The following is a 26,250-nucleotide window of genomic DNA, read 5'->3' as shown; positions in this document are numbered from 1 at the left end:
GCTTTCTAGGACTGGCAGGATATTATAGGCGATTTATCAAAAACTTCTCAAGAATTGCAGCACCCCTGACTTTACTCACTCGTAAGAATAGCAAGTTTGATTGGGGGCCTAAGCAGCAAGAGTCCTTTGATATTCTGAAGCAGAAGTTGAGTAACGCTCCAGTACTGACATTACCAGAGGGGATTGATGAGTTTGTTGTGTATTGTGATGCATCACACACCGGTATAGGTTGTGTGCTTATGCAGAAAAGCAAAGTTATTGCCTATGCTTCACGACAGTTTAAGGTGCACGAGAAGAACTACACCACCCATGACTTGGAGCTGGGTGCCGTTGTATTCACACTAAAACTGTGGAGGCATTACTTGTATGGGACCAAATGCGTGATCTATTCGGATCACAAGAGCCTTCAACACTTGTTCAATCAGAAGGAATTGAACATGAGACAGCGGCGCTGGATGGAAACTTTGAATGATTATGACTGTGAGATAAGATACCATCCAGGCAAGGCGAATGTGGTTGCCGATGCCTTAAGTAGGAAGGGGAGAGTAAAGCCTATAAGAATCAATGCCAAGAGTATCGAGATAACAGTTTGAATGAAAGGGTGTTAGCTGCGCAGAAGGAAGCTGTCTTGGAAGCTAACTACCCTGAGGAAAAGCTAGGAGTAACTGAAGAACAGTTATCCTATGGCAAGGACGGAATCCTAAGGTTAAATGGACGTATATGGGTTCCAGTTTATGGAGGACTTCGAGATATCATCCTCCAGGAATCCCACAGTTCCAAATATTCCGTTCATCCTGGAGCTGATAAGATGTACCAGGATCTGAAGGCAAGTTATTGGTGGATAGGCTTGAAGAAGTCTATAGTTGCCTATGTAGCTAAATGTTTGACGTGTGCACAAGTCAAAGCTGAACATCAGAAGCCGTCACGTTTATGGCAACAGCCTGAGATTCCCACATGGAAATGGGAAATGGTGACAATGGATTTCATCACCAAATTGCCAAAGACAAAGAAAGGAAATGATACTATATGGGTAATAGTAGATAGACTGACTAAGTCAGCACATTTCCTACCCATTAAGGAAACTTATAGCTCCGACATGCTAGCCCAATTGTATGTCGATAAGATTGTATCTCTGCATGGCGTACCAGTGTCTATTATCTCTGACAGAGATACCAGATACACGTCACATTTTAGAAAAGTTTCCAACAGTCTTTGGGCACGCGCTTAAATTTTAGTACGGCTTACCATCCTCAGACGGACGGGCAGAGTGAGCGTACCATTCAGACTTTGGAAGACATGCTTCGTGCATGTGTAATTGATTTAGGTGGTAGTTGGGATAACCACCTACCGTTGGTCGAATTCTCCTATAACAATAGTTACCATACAAGCATTCAGGCTGCGCCTTTTGAGGCATTATATGGTAGGAAATGCAGAACGCCTATTTGTTGGGCAGAAGTAGGAGAAGCTCAGTTACCGGGACCTGACTTAGTCTTTGAAACGACGGACAAGATTGTCCAGATTCGTGACCGCCTGAGAGCTGCCAGGGATAGGCAGAAGAGTTATGCTGATAAAAGGCGAAAACCTCTAAAGTTTGAGGTCGGAGATAAGGTTTTGCTTAAAGTGTCACCCTGGAAGGGGGTTATGCGATTTGGTAAGAAAGGTAAGTTAAGCCCAAGGTATATAGGACCATTCGAGATCATCGAATGTGTAGGATCAGTGGCTAATAAGTTGAACTTACCTGAAGAGCTCAGTGGTATTCATAATGTATTCCACATCTGCAATTTGAAGAAATGTCTAGCTGATGAATCGTTAGTCATACTACATGCAAATATGCATATAGATGAGAGCTTGAAATTTGTGGAAAAACATTTGTCGATTGAGGATCGACATGTTAAGAAGCTTCGAAGGAAGCATGTGCCAACTGTCAAGGTCAAATGGGATGCCCGCAGAGGTCCCGAATATACGTGGGAGGTAGAGTCTACCATGAAAGCAAAAGTACCCTCAGTTGTTCTAGTAAATCTCGAGGTCGAGATTTCTTTTAAGGGGGTGAGGATGTAACACCTCGTAAAAATCATACCCAATGAAATAAAGACACGTGTCATGTAAGATGAACGTGTCAGAAAACTGGATCGAGTAAAAGATGTATGGTAGGATTTTAAAAGGGGCGACATGTTATTAAAAACCTCTGAGCGGCCTAATTATAAATCCCAAACCTTATTATATAAACATCTGATTTATATAAATTACAAATCTGGCTACCCTTAGAAATAAATGATTAATAAACTCAAGGAAATGAATATTATGGGTGCTTTCCATGAAATCATGTTCAAGACTTTCCCACAAGAATCCAAGATGGCAATTGTGCATGGCAAAGATATGCAAAGCCTGATGCCATGGTCCCTTCACTGAAAAGAAAAGCATAAGATTCGGAAATTTCAAAGTTGCATGGTCAAAGCTTGGAAGTTTTCAAGTTTTTGGATTCTGGTCATCAGATATGGACCGTATGGCTTTAGGCTTACGGTCCGCAAGCTCTGCAACTGGGCGCTATAAGCCAGGGTCGGTTACGGACCGCATCCGTCTGAGCATACGGTCCGCAAGAGGTGCATACGGACCGCAAGGACTTTTGCTTACGGTCCGTAAGCCTGTCGCTGGCAGCAGAAATTGGACAGCTGCCTGTTCAGCCTGTTGCACCGCCTTACTTAAGTGGTTTTCTAACTCAGGGGCTTTCAACTGGTTTTTGGCATTTTAGGGACACATGGAAACATCTGGTTTCAGTCCTAGACTTAGGTGTAAGAAGATCATGCAATTTTGTTCACTATATAAAGGGTCATTGGTTGCAACATTGAACTTGCTTATTTGCAACTCATTCAAGTGTTCTCTGGAGCTCTCTGTTCATCAGGCAAGCCTTCTTAAGATCCCTAATCATACTTAAGACCTTTGTAAGTGTCCTTAAGCCTTCCTAATTCAGTTTAGCTTAGTTAATTAGCTAAAAGTCAAACCATCGTAATTAAGGTTTGACTTCGAGATTACTCATAATTTATTCAGTCAAATCTCGAATTAAAAATACCTATGAGTGGGTAATTATGTGGGTAATAAACCCTTAAAAGGGTACTCTCTGATTCCCACTCTAACTAGGTCAATTGTCGGGTCAAAGTTAACTTTAAAAAGTCAACAGAAAGCTTATTTTCAAATTAATGCATAATTAACAATGTAGAAGCCATGCAACCTGTTTTATCATTAATATAACTTGGTAATTAATGTAAGAACATGTCTAAACATGTTCACCTCGACAATTTTCAGTTTAGGCTCGGTTCGGGACCGAAAGTCGCATTGTTTGACTTCTGCTTTGACTTTCAGTTCTGACCCGTTTAAGCATAGTTTAGATGTGCCTTAGAGCTTATTTAGGACTAGGTTTCATGTTAGTATATTTAGGACTCGGTTTTGCCCTTTTGGGCTATAAAATGAGTTTTACAAATCCTTTTGATACCAAAATTTTTTCTACTGATCTAATATGATAAATAAATTATTTTGATCCTTTTGGAATAATAAAAATATCAGCTTTCCTTTGAAAACCCGGAAATGGCTCCAAATCGCCTTTTTAAGCGTTTTTAACGCATAGTATGTATTAAAACTATTTTAAACTTATAAGGTTTGATGTTGTGACATCTGTGCCTGTGATATCATTATACAGACTCTGAACAATACAATATTAATAAAACAATGTGTTTTGATCCCAATGTTTGACATTTATGTTTGATTTTATGATCATGTTGATTTTTGATCGATTTCAAACTCTATATCGCTTTCTGGAGAGTTATACGCAAACTGATACGTAAACACGATCAGTTAACGCAACAAACACTCTGAAACATCATCATAAACTTAACATACCTTAAATAACCTTTACATAACTTAGAAATAAGTTTTAAAGGCTTTGGTATGGCAAAAACAAGTTTATTCGCTCTCAGGGACTATTTGCGTCAACTTGCAAAAGTCTACCGTTTCGTAAGGCAACTTACAGTCCGGAACTTGATCATAAGTTAAACATACCATATATAACCTAAACATAGCTTAGAAATAAGCTTTGATAGGTTCGGTATGCGAAAACATGCTTATATGATCTTACAGGGACTAAAAATGTCAAAAACGGCGTAAGTTTGCATTTTCGCGCATAACTTACGTACTGACCACATTTGGACATCCAAAATTTTTGTACACACTAAAATATTTTTATTTTAGTGATCGGCATGCAAAAATACCATTCGTCGCTTAATTTGGTTCATTTTAGCGTCCGTTTGAGTTTCGTCGTAATTTAGCGATCAACGCGACCGTACGACCAAACGAGCCAACATCCGAGACTTATCTGAGCATATTTTGAGTCCTCTAAACTTCATTGACCTTGTAGAGCCTTGAAAATGGCTTAATGGGGGTCAAAAGGGCCTGAAATGGACTCGATTGCATGCAGGGACCAAAGCTGTCATTTTTCAAACTTCTGCTGATCTGGGAGGGCTAGGCGGGCCGCGTAAGCCCCCTCCCATATCTTACGCGGGCCGTGTCAGTGTGCCCAGTTCCAGAAACTCAGTTTCAGCAATCTATTGCAACTTCAGGGGCTGTTTATGCATTTTTTTGGAATGTTGAGCAAGTTTATCTCTTCCCCAAGGCTTCTAACCTGCTTGTAACAAGTGTATGGCTGGGATTTATTGCTTAATGACCAAAAAAAGCACTTGTAATGATCCTAGTGCATCACCACAAGTAAAATAGCAAGACCAATTCACTCATTCCTTGCTCATTTCTCATTTCTCTTTTCTACAACCTGCTTTGGAGCTCTCCTAAGCTGATTGGGACTTTGTCTTCTTTGTTGAAAAGATAGCAAGGACCCTTAGTGAGCTTCTTTCATTTCTTTTATTGCTTTTCTTTATATTAGTGTAGAAAGTCAAACAGTTTGGCCAACAGTTTGACTTTCGGTTTTGACCATCAATTGGTCAAGTCAAAGTTCAATCGAACTTTGAAACGTGATTGTAATCACGATAGTTATAATCCTTCGTGATTATAGCCGCTGATTACCACGTTAGCTAGGTGTAGTGTCGAGTCAAAGTTTCGGTCAAAATGCATTTTAGCACGCATTTTGCAACGGAGCTACTTTAGGGTATCAAAACACTTTGTTTTGATACCAAATCAGTAGGTTAAACATGTTTTGACATGTTTAACTCGACACTATTAGTTTAGTGCTTGTTTAGGGTTATAAGTTAAGCGGTCTAAACAACCGCTTACACTTCCGAACCCGACCCGTTTGGTCGATCTATAGGATCCGACCAAGCTTAGTTAGTGATCATAGTTACATAGGTAATAACCTCAGAGGTTATACCTTATGATCACATAGGATTTGGTTAGTCATATGCTTGTTAGCTTGTATGCCCATAGGAAATGACCAAAACGCCCTTTTGAAGCATAAATCCGTATATTGACTATGTGAACATATTTTTGACAAGTAATCTGATTTAGTAACATGTTTAGGGATAATTGGGCATGTAAGACTTGACATAGCACATAGATTACCATCCGAACATAGTTTTACGCTAGCGACGCATTATAGTGGCTTATGTTACCATAATGAGTCGAAACGGGTCAAAAGCACATAGGTAGACTTTCCAATCAGAATGTAGGGCCTATTAAATCATACCATATGAGTTCAATTACTCATTTGATTTATAGAACCTCATTCTATCCTATCTCCCGATTTAGGAGCCGATTTATTAACATAGTTACCTATACTAGGTACCGGTTGATTCCGTGATACTTGGAGCTTAAATTGGTCTTATTCTCAAGACTAATTAGCAATCCCAAGTGAGTACACAGTTCCCCTCTTTTACCATTTTCAAATACTTTGGGGTGATACACATGTACATACGTGTTACTTTCATGCATTTCATCCTTTTATGACATAAACATGCTAGTTTCACCTAGTACATTTATAGTAAAAGTTTTCAATTGTGTTTTGCTATGTATGTTAAGCATGCTAGCACATTGATTTGTTACACATTTGCTACATATGTTTATTTAGCATATGTACACATTGTTTTACATGACATTTCTACTAGGCATGTTTATTTAGCATTCCTAGTACATGGTTTTTATAGCATGCTTACATTGGTTATGACATTTGGTATGTTAAATCGGGACAATAATACATTCATTAACATTGATCACGCCGCTCGGACTTATGGTACCATAGGAATTGACAACTTCCGTTTCCGACTTCCTAGGTTTGTTTGGAAGTTGGGAATGACAGAATCCGACTACATAATTTAGATAAACCTTTAATTCGTTTAAGGGTTTGTCGCCACAGTCGCAAGGCTTGAATGTATGCGATTAACATTACTGCATAAATGTTTGTAATCATAAAGCATTGTTTTTCTGCAAAACATAACATTTGATTTAAACTTAGGTTTATTCAAAAACATTGTTTTGTACATTTTCTATGGGCTTGAGTAGCTTCTAGTTATTCACCATACATGGCATTTGTTACACATTGACAGTATCGCATAGTTTAAGTAGATGATTTCCTACTTGCTATGCATTTCATTAGATATACACGATACAGTTATACACATGACATTATACATGGTTTATACATAAACATTTTGACATTTAATATGACATTTTGGTTGGTTATTGATAAGTGACTTATGTAACGGGGCCATGTGTTATTTGATAAAAGCACGGTGGATACGCCGCTGGTACTTCCTATATATAAGTGCTTTTATCGTATCATACATCGTTGCGTTATCTAAATCACTTGGACAAGACATTAAACATTTTTACAATAACATGACACTGTTTTACAAAGCATACATTTTTATACAAATTCACTTCTACTTGGTTATTCATTTAACCATGCATCTTCCTTTCATTATCATTTGATTTCCATATCGATTTTCACATGGTTTTACAAAGGAAAACATTTTCTTACAAGGTTCATGACTACATTTTATTAAACACTTCTTTCAATTACAAGTCATGAATCTGTATAAACAAAACCTATGTATCTCACAGGCATTTTTATGTTGACGTACCTATTTTTACATGTGTTTTCAGGTGCTGATGCATGATGTGTGTGCTTCACTTAGGCGGACTCGGGCCTTAGTGACTTAAAAGACAGTTATTATGTTATTTTAGTTTGAACTTAAAGACAATGTAAACTTAAATCTTAATAATACATAACTTTAATTGCCATGGTTGTTGAAACAATAATTCTGTCACCTCACTCCCCAGCGTTTCCGCCGCGGTTTGTTGTTTTAACGCGGTCGGGGTGTGACAGAAGAGTTGGTATCAGAGCCAATGGTTATAGGGAATTAGGTTATTAGCAATGCTTTGACCTAGACTATAACTTTCTAGGACCCTAACACAAGTTTACTTGTGTTTAGATCTTAAAACAATACCCGTCACCTATGCTTAGGTGATAACCATAATGAGAACACAATAACAAAACCGCTTCAAAAATTAATCATCTATCTTTGGATGATTGATTATATGGTTTTGAACCCTTCCAGTTTGATTCATTTTTGGCTTTATGCCTTCTGAGTTTTCAAAATCCCGTCAAAGTTTTGGGTCTAAATAATGTGAACACGTGCAAACTGGAAGAGTGAATGCCTGTACCCTGAGTTTTCTGTCTAAGGCTAGAGTGTTTGTACAAATCCACAGTATCAGACCAGTCACTCTTACCTGGGAACTCTTGGGGTGAGTGTTCACTTATAGGCGAGCATGTCTTCGGTAATACATTATTATGACTCATTTACTTTGATTTGTCACTGTGTGTTGTTTGTTTGCTCTGTGGTAAAAAACAAACGACCACCATCCTTGCTTTTTGTCGATTTTATTGATATCTCATTTTCATCACATCATCTCACTCGTTTTCTCTCATGTTTCCTCTTTTTAGAATGCCTCCTCGACGTAACGTTCAACAACCTGATGCCAAACTGGCAGCTATTATAGCACAACAGATGGCTGCTATGCTACCTGGTCTCATAACTCAAATAAACCAAGACACCAATAACAACGTAAATGCACCTACTTCGTGCAATTACCAATATTTTATAAAAATATCGGGGTCCAGTTCATTACCAATATTTTATAGAAATTCATTTATCAGACTGCAATCAGATTTGACACTTCCTGACTGCAGTCTACCGAATAATTCACTAAAAATTAATCGTAAGCCCGATCGACGAAATTCTAGTTGGAGGATCACCGCGACAACAGTGATCATCTACAGTAAAAATTCTATGAGCTGTTTCTACTCAGGTTTTAAGTTATGCCTCTGAATACAACACACTTTTTCTGCAGTAAAAACACAGCTTGAGCTGCTGTCCAAAAACAGTCCTTTAAAAATAGTAAACGACCTCGAAAAATTACGATTCCAGTGCCATTTGATCCGTTTTTCGAAAATGTATATTTTAGGCTTTAGAAAATCAGTTTTTCGATTAATAACGATCTAGTTACAGCCTGTTGAAGTTGGCTGAAAATGCTAGTCAGCATGCTTTTTAGAGTGTAAATGTTACTAAAAACGCATTAACAAGTGTCCTAATAACGGGTTTATCAATAAATTAATGATCAAATATCATGTATGATTTAACCCAACCCTCATCCAACAAGATTTCATCTTCAAGTAAACTTTTATGTTCAAGTTTCATGTAAAGTTTCATATTTATCATCTTAGCGTTCTTGTTCTTGTGATTTAAACAAAATCATCATACTACAATTTTTGATCACCAAAAACAAGATGAACATGGGTGTACAAGTAACTTACTACTAGCACAAGGCTAGGGTAGGATCTAGTGATGAAGATAATGAGAAAAAGATGAAGGATAAGCAAGAAACAAAGCTCCTTTGAAAGCCCTTCAAGATGCAACCTCCACGGATCAACTTTGAAGCTTGAATGGAGCTTGTTATTGAAGAAGATGAAGATGTAAAATGGTGGTGGTGGGTTCGGTTTGGGGGATGACCGAAATGAGAGAGAGAGAGTGAGTGAGGAGAGAGGTGAAAGATATGGAATGATGGTTGTGATCTTTGGCCTAGCTTTTATAGAGATATTGCACATATTTTGGTCATGTTTACAAGCAAAATCCATTAAACATCATGACAAAATCCTAGGCAAGATTTGGGAATCATGGAGGATGATTTGTGGGGTCCATGGGGCTGATTTTCGGTTGGGGGGGGGTTGGTTGTAAATATTTTGTAACTAGAGTGTAATAGTTAGTTAGTTTCCAAGTGTTACTTACATAGGGTATTTATTTGATATGTAGTGGGTGTTAGGGTGTTCGGGGATCACGACTAGCCAAGAAATAAATAAATAATGTGTTTGGCAAAATTTTGGTGTCCCGGGTAATGTCCGGTTGTTCGGTTAGACACCGTTCCGTTAAAGTGCTTAATTATTCCGTGAAGTGTCCTTTTGTAACCCTTTTAATTCCCAACACTTAGAGAAATATTCTGGACGATAGAAAGAAATTTTTGTATGACATTTACATGATTAAAAGCTATTTATAGCTGAATTTAATAAATTAACGCACTTAAAGTGCGTTTCGGGTGCTTTCTAGTGCGTATTTTAGCTTCCGGATCATATATATATGTAAACCCTTGTATGTACTCTTGGATTTTAATGTATTCTTGGCATTGGACCTACACCTAGGCCTCAGTGCTAATGTCTGACTGCTTTCTGCAGAGTTGTTGACATTTTGCGTTTTACCGGTGAGTTTACTAGTATTTTTGACGCAACGCTCTAGCTAATGCATAAAGTAGTATTAAACGTGCATGAATTCACATGTATATAATGTAATCAATCAATGTTGACATTAAGGCAGATAATTGCAGTCATTTAATAATAATTTAAGTGTACGGAAATTACCGGTTTTCTGCCAGTTGTCACAGTCTCCCCCCGTTAAAAGAATTTCGTCCCGAAATTCAGGCCGTACTAGCTCTGGCAGGAGTCTTCTTGAACAGGTGGGGATACTTTTCTTTGAACTAGTCTTCACGTTCCCATGTGTACTCGGGTCCGTGTTTAGAGTTCCAACGTACTTTGACAAGTTTGACACTACTCCTTCTTGTCTTGTTGACTTTCCAGTCGGTAACCTCAACGGGTTGTTCTGTAAATCGGAGGGTGTCGTCAATATGCACTTCATCCGCAGGGATGATCACGTTTTCTTGTGTTGGAGTCTTCTTGAAGTTGGATACATGGAACGTATCATGTACTCCATTAAGTTCTTCCGGTAATTCCAACTTGTATGCTACGGTACCAATTCTTTCTACGATCTTGAATGGTCCGATGTATCGTGGATTCAGCTTTCCACGCTTTCCAAATCTGACTACGCCCTTCCAAGGTGAGACTTTCAACAACACTTTGTCTCCTACCTCGAATTCTAATGGTTTTCTTCTTTGATCCGCGTAGCTCTTTTGTCGATCTCGAGCCGCCTTAATGCGCTCTCGAGTCTGCGAAATCTTGTCGGTTGTCTCTTGTACAAGTTCAGGACCAACCATACGTTTATCTCCAGCGTCTGCCCAACATAAGGGTGATCGGCACTTGCGGCTATACAGAGCTTCGAACGGTGTGGCTTTGATGCTCGTATGATAACTGTTATTGTAGGAAAACTCAACTAAGGGTAGATGAGTATCCCAGCTGCCGCCTAGATCCATGACACATGCGCGAAGCATATCTTCTAACGTTTGTATGGTCCGTTCGTTCTGGCCGTCTGTTTGTGGATGAAATGCCGTGCTCAGATCTAATTGAGATTCAAAGGCTTCCTGAAAGGATCGCCAGATTCTTGAGACAAAGCGTCCATCTCTGTCTGAAATAATTGAGATAGGCACTCCATGACGCGTTACAATCTCTTTCAGGTATATCTCAGCAAGCTTTCCAGTACTATCCTTCTCTCGGATTGGTAGGAAATGCACAGACTTCGTTAGACGATCGACTATCACCCATATCATATCGTGCCCTCTAGGGGTCCTGGGTAATTTCGTTATGAAGTCCATCGAGATTTGCTCCCACTTCTACATGGGAATCTCTGGTTGTTGTAGTAGGCCGGACGGTTTCTGATATTCAGCCTTAACCTTAGCACAGGTTAGGCATTTTCCAATATAAACAGCAACGTTGCTCTTGAGTCTCGGCCACCAATAGTATTCTTTCAAGTCTTGATACATCTTATCCGATCCTGGGTGGATCGAGTATCTCGATTTGTGCACTTCATCAAGGATGACTTCTCGTAGGCCACCATAGAGCGGCACCCAAATACGCTTCTTAAAGTATAAGGCTCCCTCTTCATTTGGCGCCATGTACCTCAATGCACCCCGGAGATATTCCGCCTTACGGTTTTCCATCTTAAGGGCTTCTTGTTGTGCGTCACGAATACGTGAAGTGAGGTTCGTTCGAATAGTCATTTCTAATGCTCGAACCCTTAGGGTCTTAACCCTTTCTTTACGACTTAAAGCGTCCGCTACAACATTTGCCTTTCCAGGATGGTACTTAATCTCACAGTCATAATCATTTAGCAGCTCGACCCATCGCCGCTGTCGCATGTTCAGTTCCTTCTGATCAAGTATGTGTTGCAGGCTTTTGTGATCTGTGAAGATTGTACATCGAGTACCATATAGATAATGTCGCCAGATCTTCAAGGCGAATAACACCGCTCCTAGTTCCAAGTCGTGCGTGGTATAATTCTTTTCATGTACCTTCAATTGTCTTGAAGCGTAAGCGATGACTTTTTGGCGTTGCATGAGCACGCAACCCAAACCTCGTCGTGAAGCGTCGCAGTATACCACGAAGTCTTCTGTGCCTTCGGGTAGTGACAGTATTGGTGCATCGCATAGCTTGTTTTTTAGTAGCTGAAAAGCTTCTTCTTGATTAACACCCCAGTCGTACTTCTTATCTTTCTGCGTAAGGGTCGTTAGCGGTTGAGCTATTTTTGAGAAATTCTAGATGAATCGCCGATAGTAGCCCGCTAAGCCCAAAAATTGTCGAACTTCAGTTGGGGTTTTAGGGGCTTCCCAATTCTTAATGGCTTCAATCTTGGATGGGTCTACGTGAATGCCATTCTCATTCACAACGTGACCAAGAAATTGAACTTCGCGAATCCAGAATTCGCACTTCGAGAACTTCGCATAGAGTTTCTCTTTCTTCAGTAGTCCAAGTATGGTTCTGAGGTGTTGCTCGTGCTCTTCTTTGGTTCGCGAGTAAATCAGGATATCATCGATAAATACAATCACGAATTTATCGAGATATGGTTTGCATACGCGTTTCATCAGATCCATAAACACCGCTGGCGCGTTTGTCAGACCGAATGGCTTCACAAGAAACTCGTAGTGCCCATAGCGTGTCCTGAATGCAGTCTTTGGTATGCTTTCCTCTTGTATCTTTAACTGATGGTATCCAGATCGAAGATCGATCTTGGAGTAGTAGCTTGATCCTTGCAACTGATCAAATAAGTCATCAATCCTCGGTAATGGGTACCGATTCTTGATTGTGAGTTTGTTCAGTTCTCTGTAATCGATACACATCCGCAGAGTTCCATCCTTTTTCTTCACGAACAATACTGGAGCTCCCCAGGGCGAGAAGCGTGGTCTTATGAATCCTTTATCCAACAACTCCTAGAGTTGTGTAGATAATTCTTGCATTTCGGATGGTGCAAGCCGATAGGGCGCCTTGGCTACAGGAGCGGCTCCTGGGACCAAGTCGATACGGAATTCAACTTGTCGTTCCGGAGGTAGCCCTGGCAGATCTTCGGGAAAAACCTCAGGGAATTCCTTTGTCACACCCCCAAAATCCACACGCGGAGTATCACCGCTTGGGAGCGTGACTGACCAGGATCAAGCCACCAATCATATTGAACATGTAATTAATATTAAGTAAAATAAATGTAAACCATCCATTCAATACGATAGGTGTTCAAAACATAACCATAGTTTCAAAGTGTAGCGGAAGCATAGTAAATAAACCAACAATAGTTAATAGTTTTAAATGTCATAATAGTTCAACGTAGAAACCACGATCCTTGCCCACAACGACCCGCTTCTCCAGTGCAAGCTCCAAGTACCTAACGATCTGCAAGGCATGTAACAGAATGATCAACAAACTAGTTGAGCGAGTTCACAGTAAGTAAATGCGTAACAGTAAGTAACGGGTGGCTCTACAGGGCCAATAGTAAGTTATACAGGTGGGGGCTTCCCATGTTATGTGACCACTAGACTATTCGTATCATCCCTGTTCTTCGTCCGAGAACAGTAGCGCGTATGGGGTGTGCGTAGGTTTTACGCACGTATCCTTCATAACCGAGGATAGAAGTAAGTAATGCGTACACGTAGGTTTTACGTGCGTGCCTGACATCCTAGGCAGTAATTGGCATGTGACCACGTAGGTGTTATCCCAACCTACGGAACCGTCCTGACATCCGAGGACCATGATAGGTGATAGTCTAGGAAAGCATATATACGTTCTTAGTCAATGATAACCTTTAACCCATTCCCACGACCCGGGAATCCCATGCCTTAGTAGGAGTGTGAACTCACCTTGGTTTGCTCGGTATGCTAGGTTATGCACTCACAAGTAATTAATCACGTCCTATTGTATGCACGTATAACAAATCAGTTCATGTTCGCAATGATACGCATGAAATCTAATGTCACATAGTGCTTGATAGCCAATATCATGCATCAATCATGTATCACATAACAGTCAGTTTGCATATCGGCACAACACGTATCATTTCACATTAAATCATCAGCTAGTGTACACGAATACAAATGTTAACATTCATCACCAAGCATGGCATGCCAAATAAATCAAGCATACATTCCATCATTCAAAGTATGTTTATAACCCCCCCCCCATTATCTTTCGACCCAACTGTTATCTTTCGACATATTAGTTATCACAGTTATCTTTCGGACCAATTGTTATGTTTCGAACCAAATGTCATCTTTCGACCAAATGTCATCTTTCGACCACGCTGTTATCTTTCGGTCAACACTACTATGGTTCGGTCAATGCTATCCTTCGGTCAACACTACTATGGTTCGAAGGACAAGTATCTTTCGGTCACAACAACTATGTTTCGACTAACAAGTATCTTTCGGTCACAACTATGTTTCGAATAACTAACATCTTTCGATAAATATCAGTTACGTTTACTCAAAGTTTCCAAGTTTATCCGTGATTATCAATTAACACAAATTCAAGTATTCGGTTACCTCAGAATCGATCAAACAGGGAGTTTCATATTAAACCTCATGAACCCTAATTTAACCACATGAACAATAATAACACTTAATCATATTATGTTCCGGTTCCATGAACAATAAAAATTCCGAATTGCATAATATCACAGCCGATCCACAAAACATTATCATTAAACATCATCACAACAGATCCGATTAACATACACATCCGATTAACATCCATATCCGATTAACATACATATCCGATTAACATCCATATCCGATTAACATACATATCCGGTTAACATACAAACAACATATTGCAAGACAATTGATAAATCATGAAATCATATACACTCAAAGCATCATCTATTAACATAAACAACATCACACACTAACCGGAAAATCTGGATTACGGAACGAGATCTTCGAACAGAGAATGGGTCTGCTATGCCGTCACACACACACAATGGAACTAGGGTTTTTGGAAATAACTGTCGACTTACATGCATTCACGTATAAAAAACGTATCACAGGAATGGGCCAAGCCCATTAGAAAGACTGGGCCGAAGGATGTCGAAGGATCCTATCTTTGTTCGAAGGATAGAGTCCTTGGTCGAAGGATATGTTTCGTGATCCTTCGAACCGAAAGTTGATCCTTCGAATCGAAGGTTATCTTTCGTGATCCTTCGATCTGTAAGTCATGTTTCGTGATCCCTCGAAGGTTGGACCTATCCTTCGAAGGATCTTTGTGTTTCACACTAACAAGTTCACACATTTGACAAGTTTCACAAATACAACCAAACAATCAAACCATAAATAACTTCATGGCAATCAATACATGATCGTGCAATAAATACGAAATAGAAATTTTGGAAATTTGAGTTGTCACATTATCCCCAACTTAAAAGAAATTTCGTCCCGAAATTTGGTACGCACTCACTGAGGAAGCTGGGTAAGTTACATCGTTCACTGGTTTTCCTGGGGTGTCACATCATCCCCCCGTTGATTTGGAATTTCGTCCCGAAATTCTGTAGTAGTAGCTTCAGCCTCAGAAGTGGATGCATTGGTTTCGAATAGCTGGGGGTACTTTTCTTTCATCTGGTCTTCGCGTTCCCAGGTATACTCTGGGCCACGCTGGGAGTTCCAACGAACTCGAACAAGAGGGATTCTCTTGTGTTTGAGGACCTTAACATCCCGGTCCGTGATTTCAACTGGTTCCTCGACGAACTGCAACCGCTCGTCGATAGTGAGTTCCTTAAAAGGAACTATAAGGGTCTCATCTGATAGGCATTTCTTCAGATTCGACACGTGAAATACATTGTGAACTCCACCGAGTTCAGCTGGTAGGTTTAATCTGTAGGCTACTTTGCCAATCTTTTCTAAGATTTCGAATGGTCCGACGTACCGCGGATTCAGTTTGCCTCATTTACCAAATCGAACCACACCCTTCCAGGGTGAAACTTTCAATAAAACCCGGTCCCCGACCTCAAATTCCAATGGCTTTCTACGCTTGTCCGCGTAGGCTTTCTGACGGTCGCGTGCTGCCGCCATGCGTTGTCGTATCTGCGCAATCTTTTCTGTGGCGTCCACTACAATCTCTGGACCCGTAATTTGACTATCCCCCACCTCTGCCCAACAGAGAGGTGACCGGCATTTACGTCCGTACAATGCCTCAAATGGAGCGGCTTGAATGCTGGTGTGGTAACTGTTATTGTATGAAAACTCCACTAAAGGGAGGTGCTTTTCCCAGCCGTTGCCGAAATCGATAACGCACGCTCGAAGCATGTCTTCTAGAGTTTGGATAGTTCGCTCAGACTGCCCATCCGTCTGAGGATGATATGCTGTGCTCATGTCTAATCGTGAGCCGAAGGATTTGTGCATCGCTTGCCAAAGCTCTGACGTGAATCGTGCATCGCGATCCGAAATAATAGAGGTGGGCACTCCGTGCCTCGAAACAACTTCTTTAAGATAGACGTCTGCGAGAGTGGAGAACTTGTCCGTTTCCTTGATCGGCAGGAAGTGTGCAGACTTGGTGAGTCGATCAACTATGACCCATATTGTATCGTTCCCACGCTGAGATCTAGGTAGACCGGTAACAAAATCCATGGAAATTTCTTCCCATTTCCATTGCGGTATCTTAGGCTGCTGAAGTAGACCAGCTGGTTTCTGATATTCAACCTTGACTCTCGCACAGGTTAAGCATTTTCCAACGTACGTAGCGATGTGAGCCTTCATACTAGGCCACCAATAAGTAGTGCTGATGTCGTGGTACATTTTATCCGACCCTGGATGTACCGAATAGCGAGACTTGTGAGCTTCATCCATTACAAGTTCGCGTAAACCGCCATAAAGTGGGACCCAAATACGCCCCGTTACATAGTAGGCGCCGTCTTCCTTTTGTTCCATGCGTTGCCTTGAGCCGCGTAAGGCTTCAGCTTTGACGTTTTCGGGTTTCAGTGCTTCTAACTGAGCAGCTCGTATCTGTGCAGGAAGACTGGACTGAATAGTAAGCTGTAGCGCTCGCACGCGCTTAGGTAGAGTGTCTTTCCGACTGAGGGCATCAGCCACAACATTGGCCTTGCCTGGATGATACTTGATGGCGCATTCATAGTCGTTTAGAAGTTCAACCCATCTCCGTTGACGCATATTCAAATCCTTTTGCTTAAGAATATGCTCGAGACTCCTGTGATCGGTGTAAATCGTGCACTTGGTACCGTACAGGTAGTGTCGCCATATCTTAAGCGCGAAAACAACAGCTCCCAGCTCTAAATCGTGCGTCGTGTAGTTCCGTTCATGAACCTTGAGTTGCCGCGAAGCGTAGGCAATAACTTTATCCCGCTGCATCAATACACAACCAAGCCCCTGTATCGATGCGTCACAATAAACCACGAAGTCATCCGTGCCCTCTGGCAATGAGAGAATAGGTGCGCTGCAAAGCCTATCCTTTAAGTACTGAAAAGCGGCCTCTTGCGTATTACCCCATCTGTAAACGACACCTTTCTGTGTTAGCATAGTAAGTGGTTGCGTGATCTTTGAGAAGTCTTTAATAAATCGCCTGTAGTAACCCGCCAAACCCAAGAATTGGCGTATTTCTGTCGGTGTACGTGGTGCTGGCCAGTTTCTGATCGAATCAACCTTGGATGGATCGACATGAATCCCATCCTTGTTCACCACATGGCCTAAGAAGTGGACTTCACGAAGCCAGAAGTCGCATTTTGAAAACTTTGCGTACAATTGCTCTTTTCGAAGAAGTTCCAAGATAAGACGTAAGTGCTGCTCGTGCTCCTCCTGACTCTTGGAGTAAATCAAAATGTCGTCGATGAAAACGATAACAAACTTATCAAGATAAGGTTTGCACACCCTGTTCATAAGATCCATGAAGACTGCAGGCGCGTTCGTAAGCCCGAATGGCATGACAAGAAACTCGTAATGACCGTAGCGAGTTCTGAAAGCGGTTTTGGAGACGTCCTCATCCCGGACTCTCAGCTGATGATACCCTGACCTTAAATCAATCTTGGAGTAGTAACACGACCCTTGCAACTGGTCGAATAGGTCATCTATGCGCGGAAGAGGATAACGGTTCTTCACCGTCACCTTATTGAGTTCGCGGTAGTCGATGCACATCCTGAACGTACCGTCTTTCTTCTTCACAAATAACACTGGAGCTCCCCAAGGCGAAGAGCTTGGACGAATAAAGCCCTTTTCCAAGAGCTCTTGTAGCTGCTTCGACAGTTCTTCCAGTTCGGTTGGAGCTAAACGATACGGTGCGCGGGCTATTGGTGCTGCTCCAGGAGCTAACTCAATCTGAAACTCGACTTGACGATGAGGAGGTAAACCAGGTAAATCTTCAGGAAACACTTGAGGAAAATCACGCACAACTGGTATATCCTCCAGCTTCTTTTCCTTTGCTGATGCGTCAGTGACAAGTGCCAGAATGGCAGTATGTCCCTTTCGTAAACATTTCTGCGCCTTTAAGAAAGAGATGATGCCAACCACAGCACCACTCTTGTCACCTTGTACTTCGAGAGGTTCTTGACTGGAGCGAGGAATACGAATAACTTTTTCTTTGCATAAGATCTCCGCGTGATGTTGGGATAACCAATCCATACCGATGACGACGTCGAAACTACCCAAAACTATGGGTATGAGATCAATCGAGAAAGTCTGACCCGCTAGAACAATACTACAACCCTTGACTACCTGTGCGGCTTCTACACTTTTACCATTGGCTAGTTCTACGACGTGTTTGGTGTCTAGGGGTGTTGGTGTACGTTTTAATAATTTACTCATTTTCAATGACATATAGCTTGTATCAGCACCCGAATCAAATAAGACAGTAACATAAATATCGTCGAGAAGAAACTTACCCATAACCACATTGGGATCATTCACTGCGTCACCCCGACCTAGCACAAAAGCACGACCCCGAGCTTCGTTGCCATTGTTGTTGTTGTTTCCCCCGTTATTGTTGTTATTGTTCCCGTTGCCCTGATTGTTGTTGTTGTTCTGGTTCCTGTTTAGCTGAGGGCAGTGTCTCTTGATGTGACCTTCAGCACCACAATTATAGCACCCCTTGTTGCCCTGTTGCTGATTCTGCTGTGCCGGTGGCTGCTGCTGATCCTGATTCGCAAGACGAGGGCTTCTACAGTCTTTGGCCTCGTGACCCATCTTGAGGCATCTTTGACAACGGCCCTTGTTACACTGGCCGTTGTGGTGCCTGTTGCAGTTGTTACACTTTGGAAGGTTTCCTCGGTATCCACCCTGCCTGTGGCTACCTGACGACTGCTGGTTAGGGCTTTGATAGTTGCCAGTCTTTCGCTGCTGGTTCTGGGACTGAACCGAAATCGATGCTTTGCTTGAATCCCCCTCCCATTTCCTCTTGTTGTTACTGAGGGTAACGGGAGTAGCTGAAGGAGTGACTGTAGCAGTAGCGCTGACGCGCTTAGGCAGTTTATTCTGATCCACTGCCTGATCGGTGATGCGATGAGCGAGACGCTGGATTTCCTGGATGTTGTTGAGGTTAGCCGAGGTAACGTGGCTCTGTATTTCTGGTGCCAAACCTTTGAGATACAACTCAATACGCTTGTATGGAGGGTCCACCATAGTTGGACATAACACAGCCAACTCATTTGATCTCTTGGTGTAAGCTTCGATTTCCGAACCAACCATTTTCAAGTTATACAACTCGTCCTCCAACTTGTGAATGTCTTCTCTAGTGCAGTATTCCCTCTTGATCAGTTCTTTGAAATCATTCCAGGGTGTGGCGTTAGCAGCTGCCAACCCTAAGATCTGCACTTGTGCGTTCCACCAAGTGAGCGCAATCCCTTCAAGTGTGCCAGTGGCGAACTTCACCTTGCGAGCCTCAGGGCATTCACACATTTCGAAAACCGACTCGAGCTTTTCAAACCAGTGGAGGAGTCCAACTGCTCCCTCCGTGCCACTGAACGAGCTAGGACGACAATCCATGAAATTCTTGAAGGTGCACCCAGGTTGTTGCTGAGCGGGTTGACCTATTGTGTACGAATAGGGCAAAGTTAAGTACGAGAATTAATGTAGGATCTAAAGATCCTAGTGTCTATACTGCAGGGTATACTACCTGCTTGGGCGGCTGCAACTGCCGCAGCAACGAGAGCCTCTAGCTGGGCTTGAGTCATGTTAATTCGTGCGGCCATTGATCTTCACATCAAAGGCAACATAAGTGAGAAAGGTTCGCGAATAGTGCGATGACAGAAGAGTGTAAGCACATAAGTATTCTCATGCAATGACAAGTTGTGAGCAAGGTAATGTAAGCATACTACGAGCAAAGTTCTATGCAAATTCTAGCATGTAGGCAATAAACATAAACCTTATTACCTAGGAAGTTGAGTCTCGCACGTGGAGCGAAGCGTCGTTGTGGATCGTTGAGAGCACTGTTCTGGTTATAGTCTGGTTTTAATAAAAACGTTTTTCCATATTAAAACCAAGTTCTCTATAACCAATGGCTCTGATACCAATCTGTCACACCCCCAAAATCCACACGCGGAGTATCACCGCTTGGGAGCGTGACTGACCAGGATCAAGCCACCAATCATATTGAACATGTAATTAATATTAAGTAAAATAAATGTAAACCATCCATTCAATACGATAGGTGTTCAAAACATAACCATAGTTTCAAAGTGTAGCGGAAGCATAGTAAATAAACCAACAATAGTTAATAGTTTTAAATGTCATAATAGTTCAACGTAGAAACCACGATCCTTGCCCACAACGACCCGCTTCTCCAGTGCAAGCTCCAAGTACCTAACGATCTGCAAGGCATGTAACAGAATGATCAACAAACTAGTTGAGCGAGTTCACAGTAAGTAAATGCGTAACAGTAAGTAACGGGTGGCTCTACAGGGCCAATAGTAAGTTATACAGGTGGGGGCTTCCCATGTTATATGACCACTAGACTATTCGTATCATCCCTGTTCTTCGTCCGAGAACAGTAGCGCGTATGGGGTGTGCGTAGGTTTTACGCACGTATCCTTCATAACCGAGGATAGAAGTAAGTAATGCGTACACGTAGGTTTTACGTGCGTGCCTGACATCCTAGGCAGTAATTGGCATGTGACCACGTAGGTGTTATCCCAACCTACGGAACCGTCCTGACATCCGAGGACCATGATAGGTGATAGTCTAGGAAAGCATATATACGTTCTTAGTCAATGATAACCTTTAACCCATTCCCACGACCCGGGAATCCCATGCCTTAGTAGGAGTGTGAACTCACCTTGGTTTGCTCGGTATGCTAGGTTATGCACTCACAAGTAATTAATCACGTCCTATTGTATGCACGTATAACAAATCAGTTCATGTTCGCAATGATACGCATGAAATCTAATGTCACATAGTGCTTGATAGCCAATATCATGCATCAATCATGTATCACATAACAGTCAGTTTGCATATCGGCACAACACGTATCATTTCACATTAAATCATCAGCTAGTGTACACGAATACAAATGTTAACATTCATCACCAAGCATGGCATGCCAAATAAATCAAGCATACATTCCATCATTCAAAGTATGTTTATAACCCCCCCCCCATTATCTTTCGACCCAACTGTTATCTTTCGACATATTAGTTATCACAGTTATCTTTCGGACCAATTGTTATGTTTCGAACCAAATGTCATCTTTCGACCAAATGTCATCTTTCGACCACGCTGTTATCTTTCGGTCAACACTACTATGGTTCGGTCAATGCTATCCTTCGGTCAACACTACTATGGTTCGAAGGACAAGTATCTTTCGGTCACAACAACTATGTTTCGACTAACAAGTATCTTTCGGTCACAACTATGTTTCGAATAACTAATATCTTTCGATAAATATCAGTTACGTTTACTCAAAGTTTCCAAGTTTATCCGTGATTATCAATTAACACAAATTCAAGTATTCGGTTACCTCAGAATCGATCAAACAGGGAGTTTCATATTAAACCTCATGAACCCTAATTTAACCACATGAACAATAATAACACTTAATCATATTATGTTCCGGTTCCATGAACAATAAAAATTCCGAATTGCATAATATCACAGCCGATCCACAAAACATTATCATTAAACATCATCACAACAGATCCGATTAACATACACATCCGATTAACATCCATATCCGATTAACATACATATCCGATTAACATCCATATCCGATTAACATACATATCCGGTTAACATACAAACAACATATTGCAAGACAATTGATAAATCATGAAATCATATACACTCAAAGCATCATCTATTAACATAAACAACATCACACACTAACCGGAAAATCTGGATTACGGAACGAGATCTTCGAACAGAGAATGGGTCTGCTATGCCGTCACACACACACAATGGAACTAGGGTTTTTGGAAATAACTGTCGACTTACATGCATTCACGTATAAAAAACGTATCACAGGAATGGGCCAAGCCCATTAGAAAGACTGGGCCGAAGGATGTCGAAGGATCCTATCTTTGTTCGAAGGATAGAGTCCTTGGTCGAAGGATATGTTTCGTGATCCTTCGAACCGAAAGTTGATCCTTCGAATCGAAGGTTATCTTTCGTGATCCTTCGATCTGTAAGTCATGTTTCGTGATCCCTCGAAGGTTGGACCTATCCTTCGAAGGATCTTTGTGTTTCACACTAACAAGTTCACACATTTGACAAGTTTCACAAATACAACCAAACAATCAAACCATAAATAACTTCATGGCAATCAATACATGATCGTGCAATAAATACGAAATAGAAATTTTGGAAATTTGAGTTGTCACATCCTTCACCACAGGAATGTCTTCGAGTTTCGGCTCCACAGCCTTCTTGTCTATAACGTGGGCTAGGAAAGCAACACACCCTTTCCTTAAGCACTTCTGTGCCTTCATGCAACTGATGGTTCGCAGAGGCGCGTCTCGTCTTTCTTCGCGTACGATGAGAGTTTCATCATTCGTCAAAGGGATGCGAATGATCTTCTCATGACAAATAACTTCAGCTTTGTTCTTGGACAACCAGTCCATTCCGACTACTACATCGAAGCTACCCAATTGAATAGGTAAGAGGTCGATGCTAAATCTTTGTTCGCCAAGTTCTAGTGTGCATCCTCTAACAACTTCGCTCGACTCAACAAGTTTACCATTGGCTAATTCTATGGAGTATGGAATATCCAATCTACTAGACTCTATCCCAAGCGTACGTTTAAATTCTACAGACATGAAACTATAATCGGCACCAGTGTCAAATAATACGGATGCAAAGTGATTGTTAAGGAGAAATGTACCGGTGACCACGTTAGGGTCCTCGCGTGCGTCCCTTGCTCCAATCACAAATGCTCGAGCCTGAGCATTGTTTCTCTTCGGGCAGTCCTTCATGAAATGATCATTGCTTCCACAACTGAAGCATCCTTGGTTTCGCCCGGCTTCGTTTCCAACCCGGTTACCATTGCCATTACCGTTCCCACCGTGGTTTCCAGCACCAACGCGGTTTCCATTTTCTTTTCTGTTTCCCTTACCCCAACAGTCTTCCGTGTGGTGACACAATTTTCCACACTTTTCGCACTTTGGAACGCGACAGGCTCCTTCGTGATGACGCTTGCACCGATTGCATTTAGGCAGGGTGCCCAGGTATCCCTTAGCTGGAGCGTCGTTCATGGCCGCAAGCGATTTCGCCTCCTGAGGCGGGTTGGGTCCGCGCTTCTTGTTGGAACCCTTGTTGTTACGAGTTGCTTGATTCAAGTTTGCATGTTTCCTTTTCGTGTCACCGGACGACTCAGTATGCGTCTCGGTGTTTTCTGTCGGGTTCAGTGATAGCTTCTCCATGCGAACACAGTCTTCAGTAAGGCTGACAGCCAGAGTTACAACCTCAGTGATTGTCTGGGGTTTGGCTGAAGTCACCATGCCGCGAAATTCCGGGGCCAGTCCCCAAATGTAGCATTCAACGCGCTTGAATTCTGGAGTTACCATGTAGGGAATCACCCTAGACAAATCATGGAACCTTCGAGTATATCCTGTGATGTCAGCACCTACCATAGTCAAGTGCAAGAACTCTGTCTCCAACCTTTGGAGTTCGGCACGAGAGCAGTATTTCTCTCTCATTTTCTCTTTCAGTTCATCCCAAGTCATGCCATACGCGGCATCATCATCCAGCGTTTGAACTTGCAAATTCCACCATGTCAGTGCTTCATCGACAAACAGCCTAGTAGCAAAGGTGACTTGCTGATCCGCGGTACACTTACTCATGCGGATAGTGGCTTCAGTCTTTTCTGTCCAGCGTACAAATGCCACTGCTCCTCCAGTGCCATCGTAGTTCAGCGGTTTACAATCGAGGAACTGCTTGAAAGTGCAGCCTTGGGCTGCGTTTCCTCCAGATTAATCTCCATTCCCGTTGCGCCTAGCATTGCTTGGTCCTCCACTGTCTTGAGTACGGTTCGCCTCGTACTGGGCGATAGCAGCAGAGATCCTTTCTTCTAGTAGAGCGTTCAACTCTTCAGCATTTTTCGGCAGTGGGGGAGGAGGGGGTTGATAACGAGCGTTCACAGCTTTCCTGGGTGCCATGTTCTGACGGAACATGACACAACAGGGTTAGGCGTTGGTTCGATATCGTCATAATAGTAGTATATATATATATATATACACAGGTATATACCACATAAATGACATCAAATAATTGTTATTTTAGCAGAGTATTTAGTAGGCTGGAAGGGGTACTCACGTTTGATCTTTATCTTCCACTGGGGGAATCTCTACGCGATAAGACTTGCTGTGGTTTCTGTGCACTGAATTCCATAATTATGTATGCATCCAAAATTACGTACTCCTTGCACAGTCCGCACAATTCGTTTCATCCTCGTATTTCTTCCTCCAGATAAGCCATTCTTTTCAGGTAAAGTCATGTATACTAGAGGTATCCTACTTCTAGTACATGTATATACTAATTATCACACATAATTTGCAAGTAATTTCTTAGTTAAAGACAAGTGCTACTCCTGTGCACCCTAAGTCTCGTAGTGTCTTTTCTAGACTCATGAAAATAGTTTCAGGCAGTGGATGTCGCGGGAAATTTTATGCAATGAAAACTTTTTGAAAAAAAAAATCATTTTCGTGAAAGGATCCTAGAGATTGTAGACTAGACTCGAGAAGGAATCCTGGTTCACTACAATCGCAGCTTTGATACCAATCTGTCACACCCATTTCTGCGGCGGAAGCACGAGGTGTGATCATGAAAGGTTCTCATTGCATACGAAAGGTAAACATACTACATGCTCAAAAATAACCTCAAACATTACATTACTAAAAACATAAGTCAAGTGTTTACAACACGTGATAGCATATTGTCTTAACAGTTACAACTTTATTCAAAGATAAACAAAAGCGACATCCAAGAGCATGAGTAAAACCGCGCGCACATCCATCTTAGTTACCTGAAATACATGTGAGTTTTGGAAAAACGTCAACATAATGTTGGTGTGAATTCATGGAATTTTTGTATTGAACGTTCGTATACTTTGTATGAAAAACATGGTATGTATTTTGTTTCAAATCACGAATTCATGTATGAGTCAAGTATCTCTATATGTATCAATTGTTAATGGGTTGCAAAGCCATTAACATGTGACACGACATAGGAAGTCACCAAACCATAGGCATTTTTCTGTAGTCGATTCACGACTGAGACACAAAAACACTACTTGGTTCTAGTTGTCACCAAGAGTGGGGCTGCCCTGGAACCCATTAGATCTAACCTTTTGTTCTGCGGTCTTAGTATGTACACGATTAATGGTGCTTATGGTACCCTATTCGTGACACGATTCCTCGTATCTATTCTTGGCACTAGTTTTCGCCAAGAGTACTTGTCGTTTCAGTACACAACATACCAATTTGTAAATATTGAAGTATTTCTAACATGTATTTCACCCCCGAGTTATAAAACTAAAAACAGTTAAAAGAAAAGGGGGAGCATGAACTCACAACTTTGCGTTCCTTGCGTCGTAAACTTCACCGGATTTGCTTATCTAGCATCGTGACCTAAACGTGTTTTTATTAACGTTAGTCACTGAACTTGTATCGCACAAGTACAAGTCACTATCTTTTGTGTACGTATTCTTGTGTTAAAAATAATTTATATTTTTAACTAAGTGTCTTACTTATATTATTTTCTCAAAAATAAATATAAGTTCCTTGTATTTTGCTCCCGAATTATGTATCTTGTATGTTGTATATGTATTTTTGTTACAAAAATTATGGTGAGGTTTATATTCGAAAAACATAGTTTAGAACACACTAGCAAACATTTGTCTAGAAAATATTTACTAAGTGTTAGGATTTTTTAGAAAATTTCGTCATAGTCTCCTTTGTAAATGGAGGTGTCCATGCTTAATTGCATATCATTTTCTTTTACGAATATCCCGTAGATCGTTCGCACATAACAAACCCGACAATTAGACATGCAATATATTACTTATGTCATTTCAGCTTTATTACTTAAAACTGGACTGTTTTTGAGCATTTTAATAAAATAGTTAACCTTTTCCAA

Source organism: Helianthus annuus, chromosome 9, assembly GCF_002127325.2.
Source record: "Helianthus annuus cultivar XRQ/B chromosome 9, HanXRQr2.0-SUNRISE, whole genome shotgun sequence".
Taxonomy (NCBI): domain Eukaryota; kingdom Viridiplantae; phylum Streptophyta; class Magnoliopsida; order Asterales; family Asteraceae; genus Helianthus; species Helianthus annuus.
Note: the sequence above shows the minus strand (reverse complement) of the source record.